This window comes from Coregonus lavaretus, assembly GCF_964263955.1.
Source record: "Coregonus lavaretus genome assembly, chromosome: 29".
Classification (NCBI taxonomy): Eukaryota; Metazoa; Chordata; class Actinopteri; order Salmoniformes; family Salmonidae; genus Coregonus; species Coregonus lavaretus.
The window spans coordinates 11,939,350-11,961,766 of NC_140016.1; the positions used below are offsets into that span (position 1 = coordinate 11,939,350).

Below are 22,417 nucleotides of genomic sequence, written 5' to 3' on the forward strand. Positions count from 1 at the left end.
CTATTACAATGAATCAGCTGACTACTATTGGTAAGGTGGTGACAAGGCAGTTGGAGGCCTGCTTTCATATTATTGTATATTTCCCAACAGCCCTATAGATGGTAGACATTATTTATCCCATCATCTGTTGTTTATTTACTGCCTAGATGGCCAGAGAGTTCATGCACAGGGAGAAGGCACTAAGTGACCCAACTGTCCCAATGCATGTTAACATCGGTGGGGCCAGAATGCAGGTGGCCAAAGAGGTCCTGCACAAAAGATCTGACAATGTAAAGCTGAAGGATTGTAGTCTAGTCTACGTCATACACTGCTCCTTGTGTCATTACCATGTGATGGGATATAAGGTGCTACAGCCCAGCAGCCCAGTCTACATCACTGCTCCTTGTGTCATTACCATGTGATGGGATATAAGGTGCTACAGCCCAGCAGCCCAGTCTACATCACTGCTCCTTGTGTCATTACCATGTGATGGGATATAAGGTGCTACAGCCCAGCAGCCCAGTCTACATCACTGCTCTTGTGTCATTACCATGTGATGGGATATAAGGTGCTACAGCCCAGCAGCCCAGTCTACATCACTGCTCCTTGTGTCATTACCATGTGATGGGTATAAGGTGCTACAGCCCAGCAGCCCAGTCTACATCACTGCTCCTTGTGTCATTACCATGTGATGGGATATAAGGTGCTACAGCCCAGCAGCCCAGTCTACATCACTGCTCCTTGTGTCATTACCATGTGATGGGATATAAGGTGCTACAGCCCAGCAGCCCAGTCTACATCACTGCTCCTTGTGTCATTACCATGTGATGGGATATAAGGTGCTACAGCCCAGCAGCCCAGTCTACATCACTGCTCCTTGTGTCATTACCATGTGATGGGATATAAGGTGCTACAGCCCAGCAGCCCAGTCTACATCACTGCTCCTTGTGTCATTACCATGTGATGGGATATAAGGTGCTACAGCCCAGCAGCCCAGTCTACATCACTGCTCCTTGTGTCATTACCATGTGATGGGTATAAGGTGCTACAGCCCAGCAGCCCAGTCTACATCACTGCTCCTTGTGTCATTACCATGTGATGGGATATAAGGTGCTACAGCCCAGCAGCCCAGTCTACATCACTGCTCCTTGTGTCATTACCATGTGATGGGATATAAGGTGCTACAGCCCAGCAGCCCAGTCTACATCACTGCTCCTTGTGTCATTACCATGTGATGGGATATAAGGTGCTACAGCCCAGCAGCCCAGTCTACATCACTGCTCCTTGTGTCATTACCATGTGATGGGATATAAGGTGCTACAGCCCAGCAGCCCAGTCTACATCACTGCTCTTGTGTCATTACCATGTGATGGGATATAAGGTGCTACAGCCCAGCAGCCCAGTCTACATCACTGCTCCTTGTGTCATTACCATGTGATGGGTATAAGGTGCTACAGCCCAGCAGCCCAGTCTACATCACTGCTCTTGTGTCATTACCATGTGATGGGTATAAGGTGCTACAGCCCAGCAGCCCAGTCTACATCACTGCTCCTTGTGTCATTACCATGTGATGGGATATAAGGTGCTACAGCCCAGCAGCCCAGTCTACATCACTGCTCCTTGTGTCATTACCATGTGATGGGATATAAGGTGCTACAGCCCAGCAGCCCAGTCTACATCACTGCTCCTTGTGTCATTACCATGTGATGGGATATAAGGTGCTACAGCCCAGCAGCCCAGTCTACATCACTGCTCTTGTGTCATTACCATGTGATGGGATATAAGGTGCTACAGCCCAGCAGCCCAGTCTACATCACTGCTCCTTGTGTCATTACCATGTGATGGGTATAAGGTGCTACAGCCCAGCAGCCCAGTCTACATCACTGCTCCTTGTGTCATTACCATGTGATGGGTATAAGGTGCTACAGCCCAGCAGCCCAGTCTACATCACTGCTCTTGTGTCATTACCATGTGATGGGTATAAGGTGCTACAGCCCAGCAGCCCAGTCTACATCACTGCTCCTTGTGTCATTACCATGTGATGGGATATAAGGTGCTACAGCCCAGCAGCCCAGTCTACATCACTGCTCCTTGTGTCATTACCATGTGATGGGATATAAGGTGCTACAGCCCAGCAGCCCAGTCTACATCACTGCTCTTGTGTCATTACCATGTGATGGGTATAAGGTGCTACAGCCCAGCAGCCCAGTCTACATCACTGCTCCTTGTGTCATTACCATGTGATGGGATATAAGGTGCTACAGCCCAGCAGCCCAGTCTACATCACTGCTCCTTGTGTCATTACCATGTGATGGGATATAAGGTGCTACAGCCCAGCAGCCCAGTCTACATCACTGCTCTTGTGTCATTACCATGTGATGGGTATAAGGTGCTACAGCCCAGCAGCCCAGTCTACATCACTGCTCCTTGTGTCATTACCATGTGATGGGATATAAGGTGCTACAGCCCAGCAGCCCAGTCTACATCACTGCTCCTTGTGTCATTACCATGTGATGGGATATAAGGTGCTACAGCCCAGCAGCCCAGTCTACATCACTGCTCCTTGTGTCATTACCATGTGATGGGATATAAGGTGCTACAGCCCAGCAGCCCAGTCTACATCACTGCTCCTTGTGTCATTACCATGTGATGGGTATAAGGTGCTACAGCCCAGCAGCCCAGTCTACATCACTGCTCCTTGTGTCATTACCATGTGATGGGATATAAGGTGCTACAGCCCAGCAGCCCAGTCTACATCACTGCTCCTTGTGTCATTACCATGTGATGGGTATAAGGTGCTACAGCCCAGCAGCCCAGTCTACATCACTGCTCCTTGTGTCATTACCATGTGATGGGTATAAGGTGCTACAGCCCAGCAGCCCAGTCTACATCACTGCTCCTTGTGTCATTACCATGTGATGGGATATAAGGTGCTACAGCCCAGTAGCCCAGTCTACATCACTGCTCCTTGTGTCATTACCATGTGATGGGATATAAGGTGCTACAGCCCAGTAGCCCAGTCTACATCACTGCTCCTTGTGTCATTACCATGTGATGGGTATAAGGTGCTACAGCCCAGCAGCCCAGTCTACATCACTGCTCCTTGTGTCATTACCATGTGATGGGATATAAGGTGCTACAGCCCAGTAGCCCAGTCTACATCACTGCTCCTTGTGTCATTACCATGTGATGGGATATAAGGTGCTACAGCCCAGTAGCCCAGTCTACATCACTGCTCCTTGTGTCATTACCATGTGATGGGTATAAGGTGCTACAGCCCAGCAGCCCAGTCTACATCACTGCTCCTTGTGTCATTACCATGTGATGGGTATAAGGTGCTACAGCCCAGCAGCCCAGTCTACATCACTGCTCCTTGTGTCATTACCATGTGATGGGTATAAGGTGCTACAGCCCAGCAGCCCAGTCTACATCACTGCTCTTGTGTCATTACCATGTGATGGGATATAAGGTGCTACAGCCCAGCAGCCCAGTCTACATCACTGCTCCTTGTGTCATTACCATGTGATGGGATATAAGGTGCTACAGCCCAGCAGCCCAGTCTACATCACTGCTCCTTGTGTCATTACCATGTGATGGGATATAAGGTGCTACAGCCCAGCAGCCCAGTCTACATCACTGCTCCTTGTGTCATTACCATGTGATGGGATATAAGGTGCTACAGCCCAGCAGCCCAGTCTACATCACTGCTCCTTGTGTCATTACCATGTGATGGGATATAAGGTGCTACAGCCCAGCAGTCCAGTCTACATCACTGCTCCTTGTGTCATTACCATGTGATGGGATATAAGGTGCTACAGCCCAGCAGCCCAGTCTACATCACTGCTCCTTGTGTCATTACCATGTGATGGGATATAAGGTGCTACAGCCCAGCAGCCCAGTCTACATCACTGCTCCTTGTGTCATTACCATGTGATGGGATATAAGGTGCTACAGCCCAGCAGCCCAGTCTACATCACTGCTCCTTGTGTCATTACCATGTGATGGGATATAAGGTGCTACAGCCCAGCAGCCCAGTCTACATCACTGCTCCTTGTGTCATTACCATGTGATGGGATATAAGGTGCTACAGCCCAGCAGCCCAGTCTACATCACTGCTCCTTGTGTCATTACCATGTGATGGGATATAAGGTGCTACAGCCCAGCAGCCCAGTCTACATCACTGCTCCTTGTGTCATTACCATGTGATGGGTATAAGGTGCTACAGCCCAGCAGCCCAGTCTACATCACTGCTCCTTGTGTCATTACCATGTGATGGGTATAAGGTGCTACAGCCCAGTAGCCCAGTCTACATCACTGCTCCTTGTGTCATTACCATGTGATGGGATATAAGGTGCTACAGCCCAGCAGCCCAGTCTACATCACTGCTCCTTGTGTCATTACCATGTGATGGGATATAAGGTGCTACAGCCCAGCAGCCCAGTCTACATCACTGCTCCTTGTGTCATTACCATGTGATGGGATATAAGGTGCTACAGCCCAGCAGCCCAGTCTACATCACTGCTCCTTGTGTCATTACCATGTGATGGGATATAAGGTGCTACAGCCCAGCAGCCCAGTCTACATCACTGCTCCTTGTGTCATTACCATGTGATGGGATATAAGGTGCTACAGCCCAGCAGCCCAGTCTACATCACTGCTCCTTGTGTCATTACCATGTGATGGGATATAAGGTGCTACAGCCCAGCAGCCCAGTCTACATCACTGCTCCTTGTGTCATTACCATGTGATGGGATATAAGGTGCTACAGCCCAGCAGCCCAGTCTACATCACTGCTCCTTGTGTCATTACCATGTGATGGGATATAAGGTGCTACAGCCCAGCAGCCCAGTCTACATCACTGCTCCTTGTGTCATTACCATGTGATGGGATATAAGGTGCTACAGCCCAGCAGCCCAGTCTACATCACTGCTCCTTGTGTCATTACCATGTGATGGGATATAAGGTGCTACAGCCCAGCAGCCCAGTCTACATCACTGCTCCTTGTGTCATTACCATGTGATGGGATATAAGGTGCTACAGCCCAGCAGCCCAGTCTACATCACTGCTCCTTGTGTCATTACCATGTGATGGGATATAAGGTGCTACAGCCCAGCAGCCCAGTCTACATCACTGCTCCTTGTGTCATTACCATGTGATGGGTATAAGGTGCTACAGCCCAGCAGCCCAGTCTACATCACTGCTCCTTGTGTCATTACCATGTGATGGGATATAAGGTGCTACAGCCCAGCAGCCCAGTCTACATCACTGCTCCTTGTGTCATTACCATGTGATGGGATATAAGGTGCTACAGCCCAGCAGCCCAGTCTACATCACTGCTGGCTTCTCTCATCTACTGTTGCTACAGTACATTATCCTGGGCCCACTTTATAGAATATTACTAGTGTTTGATAGCACTAGTATTGTTTTACCTGCCATGTTTGTTAGCTAATTCTCAAGGTCAATGTTTGCATTTTTTAAGTATATATATATACATACAGTGGGGAGAACAAGTATTTGATACACTGCCGATTTTGCAGGTTTTCCTACTTACAAAGCATGTAGAGGTCTGTAATTTTTATCATAGGTACACTTCAACTGTGAGAGACGGAATCTAAAACAAAAATCCAGAAAATCACATTGTATGATTTTTAAGTAATTAATTTGCATTTTATTGCATGACATAAGTATTTGATCACCTACCAACCAGTAAGAATTCCGGATCTCACAGACCTGTTAGTTTTTCTTTAAGAAGCCCTCCTGTTCTCCACTCATTACCTGTATTAGCTGCACCTGTTTGAACTCGTTACCTGTATAAAAGACACCTGTCCACACACTCAATCAAACAGACTCCAACCTCTTCACAATAGCCAAGACCAGAGAGCTGTGTAAGGACATCAGGGATATATATATACGGAACAAAAATATAAACGCAACATGTAAAGTGTTGGTCTCATGTTTCATGAGCTGAAATAAAAGATTCCAGAAATTGTCCATACGCACCAAAAGCGTATTTCGCTCAAATTTCTTACACTCATTTGTTTACCTCCCTGTTAGCGAGCAAATCCTGCTTTGCTAAGATAATCCATCCACCTGACAGGTGTGGCATATCAAGAAGCTGATTAAACAGCATGATCAATACACAGGTGCACCTTGTGCTGGAGACAATAAAAGGCCATCCTAAAATGTGCAGTTTTGTCACACAACACAATGCCACAGACATCTCAAGTTTTGAAGGAGCGTGCAATTGGCATGCTGACTGCAGGAATGTCCACCAGAGCTGTTGCCAGAGAATTGAACATTAATTTCTCTACCATAAGCCGCCTCCAACGTCGTTTTAGAGAATTTGGTGGTACGTCCAACCAGCCTCACAACCGCAGACCACGTGTAACCATGCCAGCCCAGGACCTCCACATCATCACTGACTCATCACATACGCTGCTGGTACTATTTATTATCTGTCACTTTACCCCTACCTATATGTACATACTGTATCTACCTCAATTACCTCACACCCCTGCACATCGACTCAGTACTGGTACCCCAGGTACACTACACTGAGTGTACAAAACACTAGGAACACTTCCTAATAATATTGAGTTGCACCCCCTTTTGCCTTCAGAACAGCCTCAATTCGTCGGGGCATGGACTCTATAAGGTGTCGATAGCGTTTCACAGGGATGCTGGCCCATGTTGACTCCTATGCTTCCCACAGTTGTGTCAAGTTGGCTGGATGTCCTTTGGGTGGTGGACCATTCTTGATACACATGGGAAACTGTTGAGTGTGAAAAACCCAGCAGCGTTGCAGTTCTTGACACACTCAAACCTGTGCGCCTGACACCTACTACCATACCCCGTTCAAAGGCACTTAAATATTTTGTCTTGCCCATTCACCTTCTGAATAGTACACATACACAATCCATGTCTCAATTGTCTCAAGGCTTAAAAATTATTCTTTAACCTGTCTCCTCCCCTTAATCTACACTGATTTAAGTGGATTTATCAAGTGACATCAATAAGGGATCATAGCTTTCACCTGGATTCACCTGGTCAGTCTATGTCATGGAAAGAGTAGATATTCCTAATGTTTTGTACACTCATTGTGTATTTATTATTACTTTTATTATTACCTTTTAGTTATTACTTTTTATATTTTCTTTCTCTCTGCTGTAAGTAAGCACTTCATTGTTTTTTATTTTTTGAATCTTTTTTTATAAAAAAAAAAAAAAAAAAAAAGTTTTATTTTTTTATGGGGGGAATGGATCAGCTTAATATTGCAGATAGATTGTATCTTCTATCAATGTAATTGTCTGCATCACTTCCATTCCCCCATGTTTTTTTTATTTTTTTTATTTTTATATATATACTCCCCTTTATTACTTTTCAACCCCACCATCCTTTCCCTACTTGGAGTAAATTAGTGAACAACAACGCCCAGGCCTCCACTTCCGGTCCATACCCACCACCTACACCCCATGGACAGAGTCAATTTTACAATAATTCTATTATATATTTTTTTATTTTTTTTATTGCTCCTGAACTTCTTCTACTCTCAACCTCTCCGATCACTTCCACGATGTCCATCCGGCCCGCCCCCACACGCCACATCCCCCCAACCGCGCTCCCTCCCAAAAGCTCCCAACATACAACCTATATACTTATTATTGTCTCTTCACAGCAAAATCTGCAGAGCTGGGAAGATTGTATCCCCCATATAAATAACATTCTATTGGTAGCAAGAATTTTATATAATAATTTAAATTGAAAGATTCTAATTTTTGAATCTGGTGTCGTTTTGCGTGTCAGTTCATAAACACTATGCCATGGGATCGGTACGTCAAAGATCTCTTCCCAACTATTTTGCTATCTATATGGGACGGCTGTCAATCCTTTGGTCCTTAAGTGAAACTGAAATACTTTTTTATTTAGCACTTCATTGTTAGTCTACACTTGTTGTTTACGAAGCATGTGACAAATACAATTTGATTTGAATCTCTTTCAGACACCAAGACTTGCTTTTTAGCATCTTCAAACTAAACGTTGCCATGTTTTAAAGAAGCCCTGGGTAAAGCCAATTGTAGCAACCTTAACCCAATAACTAACGACCTCATCAAGGGGTTAGGAACTCTTGGCATAATGGTTTTGGCTCGACAGTCGCTGGCCCCGAGTGACTCCCCCCCCCCCCACCCCCTGGATTCTCTACAATAAAGGCCCATTGTCTTTTTAAAGAAGAATATAACTGAAAAATGCTTCATGACCATAGTTCAACTGTCACATCCCATCGTAACCCAAAATATAAGCTTATTTTACTACATTGTTTCTAAACAATGTAAATGTAAGCAAACACCATATAGCCTCAAATAAATACAATGTTGAACTCATGGATGGTTAGTCATTGCTTCCATCTCTGTTCATGAATTTGAGAGTGTTTACATTTTTAACAAAACAGAGGTGGGGTAACCGCTTTGTGGTTGTTGTTTGAATTGCAGATTGTCCCTTTAAACTAGACTACAGGAAATAAAACCACAGAGACCTAGAGTGGTCCTCTATCTCAGTTGGTAGAGCATGGTGCTTAGCGCTTGCAACGCCATGATAGTGGGTTTGATTCGGGGGACCACCCATATGGATGTAAGTTGCTATGCATAAAAGCGTCTGCTAAATGGCATATATTTTTATGATATATTAGTATGATTTGTACGGCATGATTTGTACACCATGCTTGAAAGGGGTGGAATTTTCTTCTGGATATATTTATCGAATTGAAAATGAATTTAGATGACCTGGACATTTATAAACAGTAGGCTACAATCAACAATGGTTGGTTTATTTCGTAGTTTTTTAAAGCTATTTCTTTATTTTCAAATAGGAGGCATCCACTTGGTTTAACAAACATTATTTTGCCAACAAGAATACATTATTAACCCTCTGATGACACCTAGTGGACAGAAAAAAACAGCACCACTAACATAATGACAACTCTCTGAAGACAGGCTATTCCTTTCCTATTTTACAAATATGCCCAATATGAGCAAAGTGCTTTGTCATGAGAAATTAGGCTACGCATTCCAGTGTCTGACCCAATCATTTCTGGGTGGGTTGTAGCATAATGTAGGTGCAAGCATTGAGGTTCTTTAGCAGCTGAGTGCAGTGATGATCTGGCATCATAGGGCACCTGAAAGAAGAGTGTGGAAGTGTACTTTTTTTGTTAACTCAAACCATAGGCTACTTCCCAACAATCCACTCTGACACAAATGAGTTGTGATGCTCTAAATAATTATTTTAACCCGATATAGAAAGCTAACACACAAGCATATGCTACATCACAATCCCTAACGTAGGCCTATGGTAATTTATGTAAATAGCTAAAGTATAATAACAACCTATAGCACATTACCCCAATTACAACAATTGCAGTACAGTGCAGGAGTTCAACTAGGCTTCGTAGGCTGTCCAATGCTCTACGTGCGGTAATATGGCAGTTCAACTGTTCTGCTTTTAGCAGTTCTAACATAATTACACTGGATAAAAACAGGTTGTTTGGATGCTGGTTGATAGCAGTTATTCACGATAATTCCCGCATAATGACTGTTGGGCAGGCCTTCCTGGGAGGAAGAGCAGCTCTGTCTTGTCGAGGATGAGCTTGAGGTGGTGGGCCGAAATCCAAGCAGAGATATCTGCCAGGCACACAGAGATGTGTGTCGCCACCTGGGTGTCAGAAGGGGGGAAGGAGAAAAGTAGTTGAGTGTCATCCGCATAGCAATGATAGGAGAGACCATGTGAGGATATGACGGAGCCGAGTGACTCTGTAAAATTGAGAAAAAAGGAGAGGGTCTAGAACCGAGCCCTGGGGGACAGTAGTAGTGAGAGTACGTGGTGCAGACACAGATCCTCTCCACGTCACCTGGTAGGAGTGGCCTTCCAGGTAGGATGCAATCCAAGAGTGTGCCTGAGATGCCCTGAGAGGGTGGAGAGGAGGATATGATGGTTCACGGTGTCAAAGGCAGTGGATAGATCTAGGAGGATGAGAACAGAGGAGAGAGAGAGTCAGCTTTGGCAGTGCGGAGAGCCTCTGTAACACAGAGAAGAGCGGTCTCGGTTGAGTGACCCATCTTGAAGCCTGACTGGTTAGGGTCAAGAAGATCGTTCTGAGAGAGATAGCGAGAGAGTTGGTCAGAGACAGCATGCTCAAGTGTTTTGGAAAGAAAAGAAAGAAGTGATATTTGTCTGTAGCTTTTGACGTCAGAGTTGGTTTCTTGAGGAGGGGAGCGACTCAGGCAATTTCAAAGTCAGAGGGGAAGCAGCCAGTGGTCAGGGATCAGTTGATGAGGGAAATGAGGAATGGGAAAGGGTCTCCAGAGATGGTCTGGAGGAGGGGAAGGGGTCGAGCGGGCAGGTTGTTGGGTGGCCGGATCTCACTAGTTGCAGGATTTCATCTGGAGAGAGACCATTATCTGTCTGGCATCTGTAAGCTTAAGCCTCACACACACACATTGATGCATGACTGTAGATGTAACCACTCTGTAGATGTAAATAAATGTATAATATTCTGGTTATGTTTTGAGAGCAACATAATATTGTTCAGAATTGACTGGTGAATATGATACTGTTAAACTGCTGATGAACAACTGCAGTTGTCTTGTGTTTCTGTCTGCTCCTGGTCCAAGCAGACCTGAACACCATTACTATTGTATAGTGACTATTTCCATAATATCTCAGTTCACTTGGTGACCATATCCAAAGTTGTAAATATTATCCTTCAGTTACTTTTATGGTAAGTTCATGGCATTAAATAACAGGGTCAAACACCATACAAAGGGGGTCTTGGTCTGGTCAGATTGACCCATAGCTAAGAATAAAAAATAGTTGCTGACCTCTTCATTCCCGAGGCTCACCCCTCAACACAGTCCTATACTGCACCTCTCCGCAACCAATAACTGTCCCTCCTTCCCACGCCTCTGCAATTAATTAATTCAAATTGATCATTAAGCCGGCGTGAGGTTGCCTTTGATTAATATTTTCAATATCAAACTCTCTCTTTCCGTTACAGCGGGCTGTCTCTCTCTCTCTCTCTCTCTCTCTCTCTCTCTCTCTCTCTCTCTCTCTGTGTGTGTTTTAACGATGTGCAAATAGTTAAAGTACAAAAGGAAAAATAAATAAACATAAATATGGGTTTTATTTACAATGGTCTTTGTTCTTCACTGGTTGCCCTTTTCTTGTGGCAACAGGTCACAAATCTTGCTGCTGTGATTGCACACTGTGGTATTTCACCCAATTGTGGGTCTGTGTAATCTGAGGGAAATACAGTACCAGCCAAAAGTTTGGACACACCTACTCATTCAAGGGTTTTTCTTTATTTTTTACTATTTTCTACATTGTAGAATAATAGTGAAGACATCAAAACTATGAAATAACACACATGGAATCATGTAAGAACCAAAAAAGTGTTAAACAAATCAAAATATATTTTATATTTGAGATTCTTCAAAGTAGCCACCCTTTGCCTTGATGACAGCTTTGCACACTCTTGGCGTTCTCTCAACCAGCTTCATGAGGTAGTCACCTGGAATGCATTTCAATTAATAGGTCTGCCTTGTTAAAAGTTAATTTGTGGAATTTATTTCCTTCTTAATGCGTTTGAGCCAATCAGTTGTGTTGTGACAAGCTAAGGGTGGTATACAGAAGATAGTCCTATTTGGTAAAAGACCAAGTCCATATTATGGCAAGAACAGCTCAAATAAGCAAAGAGAAATGACAGTTCATCATTACTTTAAGACATGAAGGTCAGTCAATCCGGAAAATGTCAAGAACTTTGAAAGTTTCTTCAAGTGCAGTCTCAAAAACAATCAAGCGCTATGATGAAACTGACTCTCATGAGGACAGCCACAGGAAAGGAAGACCCAGAGTTATCTCTGCTGCAGAGGATAAGTTAATTAGAGTTAACTGCACCTCAGATTGCAGCCCAAATAAATGCTTCACAGAGTTCAAGTAACAGACACATCTCAACATCAACTGTTCAGAGGAGACTGCGTGAATCAGGCGTTCATGGTCAAATTGCTGCAAAGAAACCACTACTAAAGGACACCAATAAGAAGAAGAGACTTGCTTGGGCCAAGAAACACGAGCAATGGACATTAGACTGGTGGAAATCTGTCCTTTGGTCTGATGAGTCCAAATTTGAGATTTTTGGTTCCAACCGCCGTGTCTTTGTGAGACGCAGAGTAGATGAACGGATGATCTCCACATGTGTGGTTCCCACCCTGATGTATGGAGGAGGAGGTGTGATGGTGTGGGGGTGCTTTGCTGGTGACACTGTCAGTGATTTATTTAGAATTCAAGGCACACTTAACCAGCATGGCTACCACAGCATTCTGCAGCGATACGCCATCCCATCTGGTTTTCGCTTAGTGGGACTATCATTTGTTTTTCAACAGGACAAGGACCCAAAACACACCTCCAGGCTGTGTAAGGGCTATTTGACCAATGAGAGTGATGGAGTGCTGCATCAGATGACCTGGCCTCCACAATCACCCGACCTCAACCCAGTTGAGATGGTTTGGGATGAGTTGGACTGCAGAGTGAAGGAAAAGCAGCCAACAAGTGCTCAGCATATGTGGGAACTCCTTCAAGACGGTTGAAAAAACATTCCTCATAAAGCTGGTTGAGAGAATGCCAAGAGTGTGCAAAGCTGTCATCAAGGCAAAGGGTGGCTACTTTGAAGAATCAAAAATATATTTTGATTTGTTTAACTCTTTTTTGGTTACTATATGATTCCATATGTGTTATTTCATAGTTTTGATGTCTTCACTATTATTCTACAATGTAGAAAATAGTAAAAGTAAAGAAAAACCCTTGAATGAGTAGGTGTGTCCAAACATTTGACTGGTACTGTATGTGTCTCTAATATGGTCATGCATTTGGCAGGAGGTTAGGAAGTGCAGCTCAGTTTCCACCTCATTTTGTGGGCAGTGTGCACATAGCCTGTCTTCTCTTGAGAGCCAGGTCTGCCTACAGCTGGATCTCTCTCTCTCAATTCAATTTCAATTCAATTTAAGGGCTTTATTGGCATGGGAAATGTATGTTAACATTGCCAAAGCAAGTGAAGTAGATAGTAAACAAAAGTGAAATAAACAATAAATATTAACAGTAAACATTACACTCAGAAGTTCCAAAAGAATAAAGACATTTCAAATGTCATATTTACAATGGTGTTTGTTCTTCACTGGTTTCCCTTTTCTTGTGGCAACAGGTCACAAATCTTGCTGCTGTGATGGCACACTGTGGTATTTCACCCAGTAGATAAGGGAGTTGATCAAAATTGGGTTTGTTTTCGAATTATTTGTGGATCTGTGTAATCTGAGGGAAATATGTCTCTCTAATATGGTCATACATTTGGCAGGAGGTTAGGAAGTGCAGCTCAGTTTCCACCTCATTTTGTGGGCAGTGTGCACATAGCCTGTCTTCTCTTGAGAGTCAGGTCTGCCTACGGCGGCCTTTCTCAATAGCAAGGCTATGCTCACTGAGTCTGTACATAGTCAAAGCTTTCCTTAAGTTTGGGTCAGTCACAGTGGTCATATATTCTTCCACTGTGTACTCTCTGTTTAGGGCCAAATAGCATTCTAGTTTGCGCAGTTTTTTTGTTAATTCTTTCCAATGGTCTCTCTCTCTCTCTATCTCTCTCTCTCTCTCTCTCTCTCTCTATCTATCTCTCTCTCTCTCCCTCTCTCTCTCTCTCTCTCTCTCTCTGTCTCTGTCTCTCCTTTACAGCTGTCTCTCTCTCTCTCTCTCTCTCTCTCTCTCTCTCTCTCTCTCTCTTTCTCTCTTTCTCTCTCTCTCAATTCAATTTCAATTTAAGGGGCTTTATTGGCATGGGAAACATATGTTTACATTGCCAAAGCAAGTGAACTAGATAATAAACAAAAGTGAAATAAACAATATAAAATGAACAGTAAGTTCCAAAGGAATAGAGACATTTCAAATGTCATGTTATGTATATAGACAGTGTTGTAACGATGTGCAAATAGTTAAAGTACAAAAGGAAAAATAAATAAACATAAATATGGGTTGTATTTACAATGGTGTTTGTTCTTCACTGGTTGCCCTTTTCTTGTGGTAACAGGTCACACATTTTGCTGCTGTGATTGCACACTGTGGTATTTCACCCAATAGATATGGGAGTTAATCAAATTTGGATTTGTTTTCATATTCTCTCTCTCTCCCTTACAGCTCTCTCTCTCTCTCTCTCTCTCTCTCTCTCTCTCTCCCTTACAGCTCTCTCTCTCTCTCTCTCTCTCTCTCTCTCTCTCTCTCTCTTTCTCTTCCTTACAGCTGCCTCTCTCTCTTACGGCTGTCTCTCTCTCTCTCTCTCTCCCTTACAGCTGTCTCGCTCTCTCTCTCTCTCTCTCTCTCTCTCTCTCTCTCTCTCTCTCTCTCTCTCTTTCTCTGTCTCTCTATTCCTTACAGCCAGTGGTGTAGTGGTCCCTGGAGAAGTGGGTATACTCTCAGTATTCACCTTTTTTTTTTTTAAGTAGTCCAGAAAAAAGCCCTGTTTTAGAAACAGTGACATGTAAGACTATGATTTAGTTTACCCAAAAATATGTAATTTCTACTTGCACACTATTATAAAATGATCATGACTTGATTAGGAGCAGTTTGTAGTTACTACTGGTCACAAGAGCAGCCTGGATGAATGTAAAATGTATTTATCATGAGGCAAACAGGAAATGGTGTTTCGATTATTTTTTGCACATTTATTTAAATAAAATACTTCAAATCTGAAGGTGACAATGCATCCTTGTTCATATTGCTATATGCTTTGTTTTGAACATGTTCATTTACCGGTAAATCATTCAACAAAATATGTTACAACAATATTTAGTTAACAATTAACAAAAATATATGCATTAACAACACATCAACAGTGATATACTCTCTCAACCCAGCACTGGGTTTCTGACCTTTGCTCATACTACAGTATATTCCAGACAAATTTGCTTTCTGCAGGAGCTTTCACACTGCACTGTCTAGAACGCACCGAAGAGGCAGCACGATGGCTCTTCAACCAGGTCCTTGTATATTTTCTAGGATCAAACTTGGAAGTTGGTGGGCCGTTGATATTAATCATCATCAAGTTTGATATGTTTGAGATCAGAAGGACAGCCCTCTTGTCTGAGCTTATATTGTTCATAAGGCTAAAATTCCTCTCACACTCTGCTGTACCGACAGGGAATGTTTTCATACAGTTCATAAGTGGTTTTAGGTCCTTGGGCTCACTACTGGGCTCTTCCAGTAGGTCCCGCATCCCATTCAGTGCTTGGTCTGTGCACAAGTTAAATCGCTTGCACAGTCGCTTAACTTGTTCTTCACCATGGCGGATGCTGGGCTTTGATGGCCACTTACTCTGATCAAGGATGCTGAGGTCCATGATGGTCTCATCTTCAAAAGACAAGCGTTTCTCCAGATTGTTCACAAGGCTTTGTAAGAACTGGCCTGGATTGATAGACTTCAGCTTTGCATTTGTTTTCAGGGCTATAGACCGATACTCCCCAGTCTGTTTTGCTTCTAAAGCCTCACTATATTTCTCACCTGGACTCTCTTTGAATGACTGGATCACTCTGATTGAGCGTTTCAGCAGATGCTCTGCTCTGAGGAGCGTTATAGAACGAGACTGAAGCTCCTGTGACAGGAGACTTAGTTCATGGAGAGTGTCGTACATGAGGCCAAGGTCACAAATGAATTCTGGACTTTGAACACGGTCTAACAAACCTCTGTACATCTGCCTCTCTTTGGTGGACCTCATCTCATCACTGCAAGCATTTTTAAAGTGCTGCACAAGAGCTCCCAGGGATGTCCAAACAGCACGAACAGTCCGAAAGCTACTGGCCACCCAGCGTACATCCAAGATTCTGCCAATGCGAAGAAGTTGTGAGCCTACTTCAGCTGCTGCATTAACAAGTTCACGTTCATTTTTGTTTGACACACTATACAGAGAGTATAGCTTCTGGATAAAAGTTTTAAAGTGATTGACAGAGTTTACCTCATCAACTGCATCTGACACAGCAAGTTCAAGTCTATGGTTCATGCAGTGCCATACAAAAAGCTTTGGGAATCTCAAAGTCAGTCTGGTTGCTACTCCTGACTTCTTTCCTAGCATGACACTGGCTCCATCAGATACAAATGTTACCCAGTTTTCATGAAGCCACTCTTCTGTAAAGCCAGCATTAGTTAAACAGGTGAGTAACGCCTGTAATATGCCATCTGCTCTCTGATTTTCCAGTTCAACAAGTTCCAGGAATATGAACTCAGGGCTTTCTTCTTGAATTGATGCTTTAATAGAAACTGTCATGACAGCTTTGTGACTTAAAGAAGATGCCTCGTCAATTAGGACAGCTAACTTACTGGATGATGCTATAATGCTACTGATGATTTTGCTCTGCATCTCACTAGCAACATGTTGTATTATTTGTGTTGCACTGTAACGTGAATGAAGTATTGAGCCCATTTTTACACCATTCAGTTCCTGCAGCTCAATGAGGCTCTCATGGTCAGAAAAGGGTCGGTTCTTTTTGGCCAGATGGTAGGCTGTTCGAAACACAGCTTCAGTTTCCTTCATGTAGGACTCAGTCATAGTCTCCACTGCATTCTCAATGGCAGCTTCTTTCTGTTGCTCTGCCACCTTCACAGCCTGAGTGTGGGCCTTGGACAACGCATGTTTCCTCACCTTATTTCTCAAGATTGACAAACTTGTTGTTCTACTTCCCTGGCCAGACACTTGAATTTCAAAGTTCATCCATTCTCTTGAGAGCGATACACCTTGTCCTTGCTCCTTGTCGATCCCAATGGAGTTCACACTGCTACAGACCAGACATCCTGCGAAGCATAAACAAACAATGTAACTACTCCTGTATCCACAGCTGTACGTGTGCATGGTCCTTTACACACACACACACACACACACACACACACACACACAAAGTTATCTGTGCCCACTGTTTCAGAAGTTACCCAAACTAGCAATCTACCTAAACTTACCCAATTTTTTGTTTTTGGATCCCAACCAGGGGTTCTTGGATTTGAAGTCTTCTGTTTGTTTAGCACTCCACAGGTCTGGCCAGTCATTATTGATGTCTACAGACAACAACAAAACTAATTATGCATCTCCCTGTCTCTCTCTCTCTCACACACTTACACACACACACACACACACACACACACACTACTGTGATCACAATAGTCATCAGCAAGACATGGGTCCCCCTCTTTACATTAACAATCTGCATAACCAAGTGGAAATATTTTCAGCAAGTGAAGCTGAAGCATACAGGAGATTAGTGAGTGAAATACTTGGGAGAGTTTATTTAACAAAAAAACAACAAATTTAACACAAAATGTACAAAATGTTATATAACAGTAGCATTGTAAAAAACAAACATGGATACAGACAAAATAAATAGAAGGGCAATAAAATAAATAACATCACACAGAAATTCAAAATGAGGCTTAATCTGTCAAAATCACCTTTTGTTACAGTGTGAGGCTTCACTTTTCAATAAACTGGAGATGCAATTTACTGCCTGTGTGTTCTGACCTGGTGGTGGTAGACTGGATCCTTCTCTATGCTCACACTGACTTGCCTGGCTAGCTCCCGGTTGAGAGCTGCCAGGGCTGCTGGTTTTAGGGGTGGGGTCTGCCTGGGCCTGATCTGGGCCTGATTTGTGCCTCTTTACAAAAAAGTCTGCAATATCTCCCTTCCTTTTCATGGTTACCTGTCCCTATACAAAATAAGACAGCCTGATTAGACCTCAATATTGTTTTAGGCTGAATCTTAAACTATTTGTCCCCATTCTTGTGTTTTAACTTACTTAAAAATCAACTACCAGCTTAGCTACTATGCAATTAAACTAGATCATATAGGTTAGTTAGGGCTAAGTAACTTGGCTAATGTTATAATTTAGGGCTTAGTAACTTGGCTAACGTTATAATTTAGACCTTTACAATAATAAACAAGCTTCATAAACATTGAGATAATCAGTTTCATCAGTCTGGTATGAAATTCTTATGAACTGGGTTGATTAAACACTTACTGAAAACCAACAATGCCCCGGTTTCCCCACATTATCCCAATCTACGTAGCTAGCTTCATAACGTTAGCCGACTCGCACTAACTATTGGCGGCAACATCTCTTCTCCTCTAAATGTGCAGTCACTGGCAATTTGCCAGTAGTTTAAAATAATGATTCATTTGGAAACCACCTTAAAACTTACCTCAGAATGATGTCTTCCATCAACTGGGGTGGCACACCGCCGCTTGTGTCCTTTCTTCATCCGTTGTTTGGTCTGCTGCCGTTATCGTAGTCAAGTGGCACCGGCACCTGAGTTTTTTTTTTTTTTTTTTTCACTGGCACCTGAGGTATTAGCGATATTTTCCTCGGCATGACCCGCCCTACTCTGCCTCTGATTGGCTCATCAGTCCTCATGCCTAAAGTTAACCAATCTAATCAGTGAAAGCAGCGAGTACCAGCCAATTAGAGGCAGAGGAGGGTGGGTCATGGCTTCACTATCCCCGAGGAAGAAAATAGGCAATCTGACTCACAGATATTACTGAATGATGCGCATCAGGGGGGATTTAGAAGTGGGTATACGCAATGCTGACTGAAAAATAAGTAGGTATACGCCGTATACCAGCGTATACCCTGGACTACACCTCTGCTTACAGCTGCCGCTCTCTCTCTTACGGCTGTCTCTCTCTCTTCCTTACAGTTCTCGCTCTCTCTCTCGCTCTCTCTCTCTCCCTCTCGCTCTCCCTTACAGCTGTCTCTCTCTCTCTCTCTCTCTCTCTCTCTCTCTCTCTCTCTCTCTCTCTCTCTCTCTCTCTCTCTCTCTCTCTCTCTCTCTTTCTCTTTCTCTGTCTCTCTATTCCTTACAGCTGCCGCTCTCTCTCTTACGGCTGTCTCTCTCTCTTCCTTACAGTTCTCGCTCTCTCTCTCGCTCTCTCTCTCTCTCTCGCTCTCTCTCTCTCCCTCTCGCTCTCCCTTACAGCTCTCTCTCTCTCTCTCTCTCTCTCTCTCTCTCTCTCTCTCTCTCTCTCTCTCTCTCTCTCTCTCTCTCTCTCTCTCTCTCTCTCTCTCTCTCTCTCTCTCTCTCTCTCTCTCTCTCTCTCTCTCTCTCTCTCTCTCTCTCTCTCTCTCTCTCACCCACCCACCCACCCACCCACCCACCCACCTGGCTCTTTGTCCCTTACAGCTCAGCTGAGTTATGACCCAGGAGTGCACCTCACTGTTTGGTGGCGTGTAATTTGAATACAGATTAGCTGGCCCCAGTGTTCCAGTGCTTTGCCATTACCATTACTTGGGACAGTAATTTGACTGATGAACACACAGGTTATCGCAAGGTCATCACCTTCGCTGCTCTAGGGGGGGTCGGGGGGTGGAGGCCGGCGGTAGGCGGCCCACTTTTGGTGGCAGGGCGAGGATGTCTCTCGATAGCATAATTAGTTCCTTTAATTAAGAGTTGAGACAGCTTATTGAATAAATCCTCTTGTAATTAAGCAGCCAATCTCCTATTCCAATCATTCATGAGTTGTTTCCCACTCCCTCCCACTTCCTCTTTCCATTTGAATGTTTCCTAAATTCCTTCTCTGGTGCTGTAAGTGGTATAAATACTTCTGAGTGCTGCCTACCACTCAGATCCATGCTTGTGTTTACCTTTAGCACCCTACTATGGCTCTATTTCTACGTAAACACAGAAAGTCAATACATTGCCGATAATATTGTACTGCATTTTTTGGGCCGGATTGAATCTAATGTAGGGTCAAATAGTGCAGAGTGTCTTGTTTTGGGCTATTAATACAACCCAAGCCTCTTAGGTTAGGTCTCTGCTGACTTCCCGTTGCTCAACCATAATGACACCTTGGAACGCTACTGGTAATAAAGTAGGTCTAAATCTTCACAGGTAGTCATCACCTTATCAGCTCATGTTGTTAACATTACTGATCATTATTGGTTCAGTTCCTTCACTGGTCTAAGATTCTTGGTTGAGAACGTACATCACATTATAGAACGATATATGACATAATATCAAAGGGTTAGGGGTATCTGTGGAGAGAGACCTTGGCTGACTGCTTCAATGGAACAACAGTAGGCTTATAACATACAGTTGAAGTCGGAAGTTTACATACACTTAGGTTGGAGTCATTAAAACTCGTTTTTCAACCACTCCACAAATTTCTTGTTAACAAACTATAGTTTTGACAAGTCGGTTAGGACATCTACTTTGTGCATGACACAAGTACTTTTTCCAACAATTGTTTACAGACAGATTATTTCACTTATAATTCACTGTATCACAATTCCAGTGGGTCAGAAGTTTCCATAGACTAAGTTGACTGTGCCTTTAAACAGCTTGGAAAATTCCAGAAAATGATGTCATGGCTTTAGAAGCTTCTGATAGGCTAATTGACATAATTTGAGTCAATTGGAGGTGTACCTGTGGATGTATTTCAAGGCCTACCTTCAAACTCAGTGCCTCTATTCTTGACATCATGGGAAAATCAAAATAAATCAGCCAAGACCTCAGAAAAACAATTGTAGACCTCCACAAGTCTGGTTCATCATTGGGAGCAATTTCCAAACGCCTGAAGGTACCACGTTCATCTGTACAAACAATAGTACGCAAGTATAAACATCATGGGACCACGCAGCCATCATACCGCTCAGGAAGGAGACGCATTCTGTCTCTAGAGATGAACGTACTTTGGTGCGGAAAGTGCAAATCAATCCTGAACAACAGCAAAGGACCTTGTGAAGATGCTGAAGGAAACAGGTACAAAATAATCTATATCCACAGTAAAACTGTCACGGATTCAGCCGAGGCTGCTCCTCCTCCTTGCTCGGGCAGGCTTCGGCGTTCGTCGTCCCCGGAGTACTAGCTACTGCCGATCGATGTTTCGGTGTTTGTCTTGTTTAGTCTTTATTGTGTACACCTGTTTCCCATTATGTTGTATTGTATTCCCTATATTAACCACTGTCTCTCATTGGTTATTGTGTGTGATTGTTCTTTGTCATTCCGGCAGTTGCTTTGGTGTACGGGTTATTGTGTTTTCCTCCCTGTTTGGAGGTTTGTTGTTTTTGTACTCTATTTACTGTGTTCAGTAAAAGTACGTTGCCAGCCGCTCTGTGTCCTGCGTTTGACTTCGCTGACTGCATACACGTCGCGTGACAGAATCACACACCACGACATGGAGTCAGCAGGAGCGGCGGTGCCAGCTGGATCAATGGAGGAGCGCATATCACAACAAGCGGCCATGATCCAGGCTCTCGGCACCGCCATGGAATGGGTGGTGAACACCATGGAGCGATGGGAAAGAGGAGGTTTGCCCACACCTCCTCCGACGATACCACCACCATCAGCTACACCCATCGCTTCACCTCCGGGGTCCAGTGGGATTCGGCTCTCGCTCCCGAGGGCTTATGATGGCACAGCGGCCGGGTGTCAGGGTTTCCTGCTCCAAGTGGAACTCTACCTGGCAACCATCCACCCGGTGCCCTCGGGATACGAGAGCGTGTCGGCCCTCATCTCCTGTCTGTCAGGCAAGGCGCTGGAGTGGGCCAACGCCGAGTGGGGGGAAATAGACGCCGCTACAGTCAACTATGCGGAGTTCACCCGCCGCTTCAGGGCGGTGTTTGATCATCCCCCAGAGGGGAAGGCGGCGGGTGAGCGTCTGTTTCACCTCAGACAGGGGAAGAGGAGCGCGCAGGAGTTCGCACTGGACTTCCGGACTCTGGCTGCCAACGCGGGATGGAATGAGAGGGCCCTCATCGACCACTACAGATGTAGCCTGAGGGAGGACGTGCGACGGGAATTGGCCTGCAGGGACACCAACCTAAGCTTCGATCAGCTGGTGGACATGTCGATTCGCCTAGATACCCAGTTGGCTACCCGCGGACGTCCGGAGTCGGGGCCGTCCATTCCACCCCCCAGCACTTCCGAGCCGAGCCCTATGGAGCTCGGGGGTGCTGGTGCTAGGGAGACCAGGAGAGAGACCAGGAGAGAGGCCGTCCCCTGCACCAACTGTGGCCGCAGAGGACACACTGCGGGTCGGTGCTGGGGAGGGTCTCCTAGGAATCGAGGCAGTAGGCAGCGCACTGATGAGTCATTTCAGGTGAGTAAGCACCCAACTCACCCAGAGCTCTCTGTTGCGCATATGTGTATTAAAGTTGTGTTTCCCGAGGTTTCTCCTCACTCCCAGCATAAGGCGCTAGTAGATTCAGGCGCAGCTGGGAATTTTATCGATCGCCGGTTCACGTATAAGTTAGGGATTCCTATTGTACCAGTTGATGTGCCCTTCCCCATCCATGCCCTAGATAGCCGCCCTTTGGGGTCGGGATTGATTAGGGAGGTCACAGCGCCACTTAAGATGAAGACGCAGGAGGGCCATGAGGAGATT

General features: G+C 44.5%; 1 long non-coding RNA gene across 1 annotated transcript; it reads right to left on the minus strand.

Moving 5' to 3' along the window:
• Positions 1 to 14,698: 14,698 nt before the first annotated feature.
• LOC311104755 lies at positions 14,699 to 18,463 on the minus strand. Its single transcript, XR_014610182.1, has 3 exons — positions 18,238 to 18,463; positions 17,005 to 17,100; positions 14,699 to 16,842 (listed from the first exon to the last, which is right to left on the minus strand). It is a non-coding gene; the product is annotated as an uncharacterized lncRNA (long non-coding RNA).
• Between the last annotated feature and the right edge of the window lie 3,954 nt (positions 18,464 to 22,417).